This window comes from Pavona decussata, unplaced genomic scaffold (assembly GCF_977016875.1).
Source record: "Pavona decussata unplaced genomic scaffold, jaPavDecu1.1 SCAFFOLD_89, whole genome shotgun sequence".
NCBI classification, from domain to species: domain Eukaryota; kingdom Metazoa; phylum Cnidaria; class Anthozoa; order Scleractinia; family Agariciidae; genus Pavona; species Pavona decussata.
Window position 1 is genome coordinate 1,362,501 of NW_028145506.1, and position 10,085 is coordinate 1,372,585.

General features: G+C 38.1%; 1 long non-coding RNA gene and 2 pseudogenes across 2 annotated transcripts in view; 1 reads left to right on the top strand and 2 right to left on the bottom strand.

The window, feature by feature from the left end:
• LOC146474473 (uncharacterized) overlaps positions 1-812 on the bottom strand; it is a 19,221-nt gene extending 18,409 nt beyond the window's left edge. The window contains exon 1 of the long non-coding RNA XR_014866144.1: positions 767-812. This is a non-coding gene — a long non-coding RNA (uncharacterized LOC146474473). The remainder of the gene's footprint in view (positions 1-766) is intronic.
• Positions 813-3,307: 2,495 nt separating this feature from the next.
• Positions 3,308-4,778, top strand: LOC146474474 (uncharacterized; annotated as a pseudogene). Its single transcript, XR_014866145.1, has 2 exons — positions 3,308-3,325; positions 3,512-4,778. The product of XR_014866145.1 is annotated as an uncharacterized LOC146474474 (transcript).
• Positions 4,779-4,785: 7 nt separating this feature from the next.
• On the bottom strand, positions 4,786-6,041 carry LOC146474475 (uncharacterized; annotated as a pseudogene).
• Between the last annotated feature and the right edge of the window lie 4,044 nt (positions 6,042-10,085).

Genomic DNA, 10,085 nt, shown 5'->3' on the forward strand with positions numbered 1-10,085 from the left:
CAAATAGATATTTTTCAACATACATTCCATAAAATAAATAAAACTACTCATCTCTATCGTATTCTTACATGGTTTAGGGTTATTCTACCGTTTGACCGTGTAGTCCGACTGGAGCTCCCATTTTATTCATTTATCTCATTTGATTTCAACGTATTCCTTATAACTTAAACTGGCCAAAAATATTATTTCGTGAAAAGCCTAAAGTATTCGCCCACCCAAAACAAGCTACCAGTATTCAACTGTAGGAATCTGAGAGGAAAAAATATCGTGAATAAAAGTTTCCTTCGCGATTTTGTAACATTTCTTAAACTCACGTCGACAAAACAAAAAAATGCCCGGTTTACCAGCGTTGACAAAATACTAAGAATAAACTAGGTAAAGGGGTTCAAAAATTCGACATTTTGTGAGGCAGTGAGACCATGAGACGTGAAATCTATGTTATAGCTGCTATATTTTTAGGACTTTGAGACTTACGTAAAGCCTTGTAAGAAACTAATTGAGATCTCGAGACAGCTTGGTGTGGTCAATCCTGTGAACACGCGCAATGAGTTTAGACACTGTCAAGGCACCCGGAAAACCCGCAGACTTCAGTATAACCATCGCCTCCTTTTCGTCAAATGGGTAATGTAATATATTAAATTTATACATATACATATATTACGGGAGTTGCCTCACTGAAAAAAACTCTGCTGTTCAGAAGAGCAGAGTGAGATATTACCACTGAGTATAGTTCGAGAGAACCGCAGTTACCTCCTGCAAAACTTACCTTCTGATCAGCACAGGCAGCCGTTCAGCACAAACTGATTGTCGGCAACTCCGAGGTGATAACGTTATTAGTCATTAACGGAATATAATTTTCAATTAAAATGTTCATGTCGACATTGTTTACACCGAAACTTGAAAACAAGTGCTTCCGCAGACGTTATCGCCTTCGGCTACACAATGTATTTCTAAGATACCAGCAGTGTTTGATGAAATGTTTATCATTTGATGACACGTTTTTATAAGAACGTCTAATTTCGGGACTAAGGCTGAACGTTCTTATTATTTTTTGGCAATTGGAGCCTGAAAAGTTTTAAGATGTTTCTTAGTCTTGGAAAGCCTTCTAACCTAATGTTCCGAAGAGGATCGATACATTTGACATTTTTTGGCATTTTTAATTTTTACTCTCCACTCTTACTGTTACATGAGTGCAAAATATATTATTAATATAGTATTAAAACATATAATAATACGCAGCTCAAAAATACAATTCAAATAGGAGCAGGAGAGTAGAGGGGCACCTCTAATAAAACTAATACTGTCCCCCTTTAAAGGAAGTAAATTGATAAAAAAAAAAGTTACTAAGTAGAATAAAAAAAAATAAGAAAGATGTAGCAAAACGAAAACAAAAACCAAAGAGAAACAAGATAAATTTGAGTAAAGTATCATTAATAATGAGCAAAGAATGTATCATCAATAATGAGCAAGGTAATATTAACTCCTTGAACATGTTGACATGTCATCATTTATCATTTGAATTATCATTTGCAAACCACCCCACAGGTGATCTCTTATTCAGTCTAAACAAAGTCCCTTTAAAAAAAACCCATAATGCGGGCGTCCTCAGGGCAACTTTCATGAACCAGCTTTCCGTAGAAAGAACCTAACAATTATTTCATTTACTGAATTGAGTGAAATGACGACGTTACTTTGATTTTCCTTATTTCCAAACGTCTACGAGGATGATAATAACTTCATTAAATTCAGCATGGATAATCTATTCTGGGAACCTGTTTCTTATTTCGTCAGCAGCACGCAACGGTCTATTTCGCTGGATATCTGTTAGACGTAACTAAAGTCAGCTCTAAACAATATTTCTTAACACTGGACTACTTTACTAAGGGGCAAACATATCGTTTGACGTTTTACTGATTAAACTGCAGTTTCCCATATTCTTATGACTTGAGCAGATTCAAACAATTATTTAGCGTAAAAAGCCTACTGTATTCGCTCGCGCAAGGCAGGTCGCTATAGGCTCGCGTTTAAAAGATATAATCTCAATTCAAAGAAACGTATCTAGTTCCACTTGTGTCCAGGATTGAACGCAATTACAAATTTTACAAATTTTACGATTTTTCGGTGCGGCCTTCTGTAAATAGAACGTCCTAGTTCGTCCTAAAGATTTTAGTTTTTATTTTTGTGAAATTTGCTTCCTTTGGTATACTCACGTACCCAAAACAGAAATCGCACACTCTTCCCCAATAACGGTGAGCAAATATTCAGAATAAAATAGTTGGCACGGTACGTTGGAAAATTTGACATTTTGCGAGACAAGCAGACTACGAGTGTAATATCCTCGGGTAACTGATCATTTCATAACGGCTCACGTGCGTTCATACCAATACGATATATTCACATTCTCTGTCACAGCTACTTGCAGTCAAGTTCCGCCGAATGTAAATACATTTTCTGTTAGCTTATACAGATTGATATGGTCGGATGCCTTACCTGAAAATTTAAGTTGCATAAAGCTTTAGGAAATGGAAATCAGTAATTTTCAGAACTTCAGTAAGCCGTCGTAGTTTTTAACGAAAACGCCAGCTGACCTTTTTATGACATATTTGTCTCTTCGAAGACAAAAGGAATTAAGTTTTCAGTGTTACCAAATATTGTTTTCAGCTGAAATTTTGCCCAAGAAATACTGCAGATATTATTTACGACTAACAGAAATCTCCCGAAATAAACCGTTGCGTTCCGCTGACGAAATGAGAGACAGGTCCCCAGAATAGATTCACCATGTTGAATTTTATGAAGTTATTATCATTCTCGTAGAGTTTTCATTCAAGTCATTCAAGACATCAGCTGTGGGGTGGTTTGCAAATGATAATTTTAACTTCACAATTTGAGACCAAAGAAAATGTTCCTAAGTAATGTTGTACCTTTCGCACGGATGACACTGTTTTCTACGAATTGTAGTCTTTCCATTCACTTCCAGGTAACTAATTAGAGAGCTTTAGATCCAGGACGCGACGGTTCTGAGACGCGGCCGGAAGTAATTTTCCACAGACAAGACATGTCCGCATGCTCCACCCTACGATTTGCCGCGTCGTGACGGCGTAGAGAACGTGAAACAGAAGGATTTGGCGTTGCGAAGAAAACGTGAGTATAAATCCTTCTTGTTTTGAAGAAAATGGTTTAATATGTACCACCTCCACATATATTTCGAAACCTAGATTCACGTTCAAACATTATAGCGATTTTTACGGCGGAAACACTGCAAAGTTCTGATATTTCAACTTTATTTACAGCTACCTAGAAAGATGGCTTCGGCGAAGTCTTCCAAGTAAGTTTTAAGTTATGCCTCTTGAAAGCTTCTTGAATAATTACTCGTGTTTTTTAGCAGCTTTGCTGAGAACATGCAGGAATGAATTTTTAGTGGACTGAGCACAAAATTAAGCTCTTATCAAATCTGAGCTCAAATTATAATAAGCTTAACTCGGTTTTCAAGTTGTTGTTGTTTTTCTTTTAGTTCGGTCATGTATTGGACGAAAGACCATGACATAATCCTGTGTCGAGAAGTCGCCAACCTAAACCCGTATTCGACCAAAAAGGGGTCAACAATGAGAAGCGGCATTTGGGAGAAAATTGCAGACAATTTAAACAAATTTTCACTTCCCAAATTTAGCGTTGATAAGCGCTCGGTTCGTGACCACGTAGGGAATCTTGTCAACAAACACAAGAAAAAGCTGAGAGATGAGGAAAAAGCTACAGGGATAGCACCAGATGAGCCCTCAGAACTGGACAATGCTTTGGATACGATCATAGCTTTAGAAGAAAGTGCAGATGCCGAAGTACATGAAGCGGATACCGTAAGGGCAAAAAAAGTTGAGAGTGAGAGGGCAAAAGCAGAAAGCATAAGGCTGAAGGCCATGGAGAAACTATCAGAGACCAGGAAAAGAGAGTCGGCAGCAGGTGAAAATGAAGACGACGATTTCAACAATAAACGGCAACGTCGACGAGGGAGTGATGCAATGCTGTACTTATCCAAGAGAGCTGAGATAAATTATGAACTGAAACAAGAAGAAATAAAAATGAAGAAAGAGCAGTAAGACTTTGAGAAGAAGCAGATGGAGGTCAACAGACAACAGCAATTGCAGATCCAACAGCAGCAAAATGAAATTCTTAGGATGATGCAACAACAGCAACAACAAAGTCAACAAAGTCAGCAACAAAGTCAACAACAGTTGATGAACAGTCAAATGCTGATGATGCAGCAACAACAGGAGCAAACGAAAGTACTGATGGCTTTATTGGAAAAAGTAATTAATAAGTAATTTTGACTTTCGCTTCTCAGAGATGATGTTTGAGACAGTTGATGTTCCTATTCGTAAATTGTGTTTCATGAACAGTCAATTTCACTATTGTTACTCTTTGTATGCCATTTTATGTAGTAATTGATTAAGTTAAAGGGACACTGTCCTTTTTTAACATTAATTCCTGTCACTTTGTTAAGGGAAAGACCATTTTATTTCTGAGGTGAGGGTTGGGTAAATACTCTAAAAAGTTCCTTTTTATTTCTATTTTAGAACTTCTAGCTCTTTAATTCTTTGTAATTTGTACATCTGTACTTCTTGTTTATTCTAAGTGTTTTATTTTATGTATTCTTATTTTTAGAGGATCCTCCTGAAAACCACTTTCAGTGATGGAGGACTCAGAAGCAACATAAACAATTGACAACAAGTGAAAGAAAATAGATGTACTTCTGGTTAGATACCCCCCCCCCCCCCCCCCTCAAAAGTAAAATGGTACATTCCTAAGTATACAGAGACTTTTAAATGAAATAGTCATTCAATGCTGGTGGTTCAAGTCCAAAGAAATCAGCTGTGGTGTTACAATAAAGGCATGTTAATGCATTTCGTAAAATTGCACAAACTATGTAAATTTTTCCCACTTGACTTAAACCAATCTTCAAGTTCTTCTTAAAATCCAAAAATTTGAAATAGTTAATTACGTCTGCAAATAGCCATTCCACAGATGCACGAACTGCACTCATGGATTCATTAAACATCTCCATTGGATGGTTAAAACGCCAACTCGGAATGGTGCCTGAAGGTGAACCCTGAGTGGGTATGCAGGGTCCCCATATAAGCACATCTCTCTTCCTGCAGGGTTGAAAGCAAAACCTTCCAGATCATCATACAATTGAGACATTGCCAACATCCTTGCATCATGCATTGTTCCCTCTGTAAGATTAAAAGTAAGGGAAAATGTTGTGTCATGTGAGCAAATCAACTTTTGATCATTTTGAGTGTTCTGCATTTTCCAAATACCATATTTCCTTTAGTTGAGCCTCACAGAAGGGAGGGGTGTGGTTTAGATTACAGGGAACATAAAGGGTACATCAAATTTGCATTTGAGTACGTATTCAGTGAAGCTGGGTTCAAAATGCCGTGATTCCACTGGGTGATTCTGTGTCCGTGTTCGCTGTAAATCCAGTCGATAACCTCATTGCTGATGAGGCTCAGTTCTGGCACCGATCGTCCAAATATCGGAATCATATCTGAATATCGGCACGGATATGCGAACCTCTTCAGCACTGCACACAAGCCTTCAGTTCCATCGCAGATAGTTCCATTGACGCATTTGAAAATGGGAGGAACTCTCAAAGCTTCAACAAGTAAGGGAAGGTCTCCTTTCTCCACGCGAAAATCGGCTTTACATTCCGCCGGATCTTTGTTTACAAAAGAAAAATTATCATATGACGAGTAAGGAAATGGAGGATTCCGAGGTGTGTATTCCTCGTACAACAAAGCAAATTCTTCGTCGTCAATCATTTCTTCTTCCAAGCACAATAACAACATTTCTTGGGCTTTTTTGAACGATGCCATATTTTCTTTCGTCAAAACAATAATATTTCTGTAATATTGAATTACCGCGTCGAATAGACTCGCGTCGCAAAACTAAAGTTTATTTTTCCCGCGCTTACAACGGCGTTCTCGTTCTAGTCTTTTGCTCGGTCACCGCGTCCTAAAAGCCGTCGCGTCCTGGATCTAAAGCTCTCTATTGTGAAGAAGATACATTTTTATCAATTATATATTTCTGGGTCTGCTATTAAATCACGTCCATCGGTCAGAGCGTGTCAACACGTATTAGGAGTTTGGTCGCCCAGAGAGCCAACTCCTCGCTACATTTTGAACGATGCAAAAACTCTTCCCACTAAATCATGCCTCTGAAACATCAATGGCTGGGCAGGATGTGTGTGCCTGCTTGCCAAATTTCAAATTTTTGCCCTTCCTTCAGTTTATGGCAGATTTACTAATTCAGAAAAGGAAATTTATTTACTGCAATGTGGTTAATGTTTTCATTTTATTCATTTTTATTACAATGTCGGTATGTTCTTTCGAAAAAAGAGCAATTCATAAACATGACACGAGCATTAGCCAGACAATGTTTGGGCTGACGTTTTTGGGGTGGTAACCTACGCCACGTTTGACTGTATTTCAAAGGTGTACCACTGAATACAAATGGTCTGTTGTTACCCAAGAAAGTAGTTTTCCAGTTACCATCTGCTCGAAAGATAATTCTCTTGTAAAAGGGGTCCATGAATGACAAGTAAGAACTCATTAAAATGACACAAAGGAATATATTAATGTTGTGCTTCGTCTGTGGATATCCCATTTCAATAACTCGAAAATTTCGATACAGAAACAAATTATAATTAACGCTTTTAATCGTTTCCCAAACACGTGGGGATCTGGGCAACGACAGAAAACTCAACACAAGGAGGCATCTGGACCAAAGATGGGGAGGAACACGATAGATTTTTTAACGGATCTTTACCCAAGCGTTGGAAGCGAAGAATGTCCGCGATTTAGTTCAGGGTATTGTAAACCCTCTTAGGGGCTGTTTACATGGAGAGAGAAAGATCCTAGCACTAGGAAGATCCTAGACGGCGGATCGTCCTAGCGCCATATGTTTTCTCTGTTCAGTTTACGTGCAAAAAGTTCACTTATGTCCAGAAACCACCTAACCCTGATTTTGGGTACTTTATATGAGACAGACCTTTTTGTCATTTTCATATGACTTCATGTTTGACAGAATTATTTGTGTTTTGGTAAGAATTTAGGGTAGGGGACACTTTGTGATGTCTATCATACAGTTCATGCATCTCATTAGCGTGCATTTCTGGACATATCTCAGTACTAGGAAGATCCTAGCTCCATGTAAACTACCTTCGCTCGGAAGATCCTAGTACTAGGAACAAAAAATAACAAAATGGCGGCAGCCGAGCGTTCAGCTTCTAAAGGACGACAATTTTTCTTCTTTTCCTTCTCTTCTTGGTAACCACTCCGACCGAAATTTCTGCATGTAAACCAAATGAAAAGTTGATCTGCCTTCTAGGATCTTCCTTGTGCTAGGATCTTCCTCCCTCCATGTAAACAGCCACTTAGAAGGACACAAAGTTCCTTACACTGCTTTTCACGAACCCCCAGCTTTTTATGACAATAACACCAAGACTTAATGAGAATCTGTCATTACATCGAGGTTATTAAGTTTTTTTAAAGCGGCTCTATAATCAAGCACTGGTACATAGCCAGTTTAAGCTATCTTTTATTTTACTGGATTCTTCTTGCACACAAATGGAGCTCAACATCACAGCAATTCCCTTCCGTTGGCTCTGTGGAATGAGAGGCATAACTGAGCATAGTTATGCAAACACATTAGATTCGTAGAAAGCGGGGTTGTCCACGACTCGTGACACAATCTTAATATTTTCTTTGATGTCAATTGCCAGATGAATTTCTAGTTGTCGTTTACATCGACCACCTTGAATACAAATTCGTGAATTTACACTAAAAATTGCTGACCTTCTAAGTGCTATAATGTAATAGCCCTCTCTCCTCAATTTATGTATTTTAATATGTATAAATTTGAATGTATTTTAACTGGCATGGAAAAATTAATTTTAATTTTCTTTGGTAAAAACGCACTGTTTACATGTAATCACGCTCTCGTAAAACAATTCACCCCATTTATCATTTAAAATAATTATCATCAATTAACTTTCAGTGGTATCTTAGAAATACAAGCAAACTTGCTAGAGTCGGCGATCACTCACTAAAGGACGGTACCTCCTTTTGTTACTGCGCATACGCTCTGCGCATCTCGAGATGGTACGAAAACGGGTTTCTTAACGGCAGTGCCTTCTACGCGTGAAAGGCAGATCTTAGCAAGGGCTATTGGAATCCAAAAAGAAAGTTCAGGATAACCACACATTTTTCATTTTTCAGGGATAACTGAGCTTCAATTTGGACAGAAAATGCCATACATTGTTCTGTATTTTAAAGCCTTTTACGGTTACTGCTCCTTGATTATCTCTGAGAGATCAATATGCGCGGTTACCCCTGATTTTTTCTTTAGATTCCACTCAATAGTCAATGATAGATTCCAGCTGCATAGTCAAAAGCGTCGCAAAAATACCTTGGTATTAGGAAGCAACGTCCTTGACAATACCCGCGTTCACGGCCATTAACTTTAGTTAAGACAGTGATGACTATGGTTAGCAATTGTGGTAATGTGACCATTTCTCTGTTTGTTCTAACTATAGTTAGGAAATTTACGTCTCGGTGTAGTGTGGCCCAAGCGTGTTGCATGGGTTAAAGGAGCACTATCAAGGAAATTTTGCTGTATTTTGATCAAAGCTACTCAGTCAAATATTTAACATAGAACCTCTTCCATTACGTTAAGTTGTTCGTAGAGTACCGGGAGGAAAATGAAGACGAAATTAAAAATCAGTTTTAGCAGTTTCTCCAAATACACGGGAGGAATTTGAAAGAGCTGACCAACTTGATTTATTCTCTGTAGCAGCATACATTGGTTGTAGACAGAACATGTCGTCCTCCCGTATACGCGTGAACCGCGAGAACAACATGACAAGACAAGATATACATGCAGGTCTTGACCCATATTCAAAAGAAATGAATTATTCACTTCAATACACTTTAATTCCGTGATTCACTTGAGAAAAAACTTCATTGGAAAAAGTATTCGGATTTTCTTGTTCAACTTGTTGAGATATACATGGCAATGCCATTATGAAAGAACCAAATAATCTTGGAAACAATTCGAACTGACCAAACAATTCGCGCAGGGGAGTGGAAAATGGTTGAAAACCGATACGAGACAACAGGTAAAAGAATGGAGTGTTTTATTTAGATCAAAGGCAGAGAATCATTATCTCCTGATAGTTTCGCAGATTTAGAGTCATGTTATAACATTTTAATGAATATTTTAATGACTCCAGTTTTCTGAAAGCTCTAAACAAACACAGCAACCTTATAAAAATGTTTAACGTTTCTACTTTATAATTATAAACCTTACAATAATGAGGAGCAGGGTACATAGAATTGGCCTAAAACAATTGTATCTGGCAGGTTCGTTCTCTTGTGATCAATCACAAGCATGATCTTGCAAACACTGATTTAGTGCTCTAGTTGTTTAAAGCTCAAAACAAACACAGAAACCTAACAAAATTGTTTGACGTTTCCAATTTATAAATTATGAACCTTACAACGAGGAGCAGCGTAAGAATAAGCCTCTGAAACAATTGTCTGAGATACTCGTTCTGTTCTGACCAATCGCAAGCATGATGTCGGAAACACAGAAAGCACAGAATGGTTTCCATCAGTCATAGAACAAAGACTCAACAAACAGCGAACTCTGCTCTGTCGAAATATCCACTTATGTTCTAATGTGTAACTATTGCTGAATAGGCCTGTATAAGGGACCTGTAACCAAGAGCGTATGTACTTATGTTTGCATGAACCTATGCATGTGTCTATCACGTGCACTAAAGCATACAGTGTATTTTACCCCTGTTAAACTTCAGCATAGCTTCAAAATAACAGCTCATATCGCGAGAAATATTGCTGAACGATTTCGCTTTTCTAACTTTTAAATCCATTTCAACTGATAACCGCTTATGCCCTGGGGATAAGTTAATGATATGCTAAAATCGTTAAAAACACGTTGTTTATCTTTATCCATTGTACTCTAGGCCACGTTACAGAGCTGATAGCGATCCACCCACTCCCCCCGCGAGG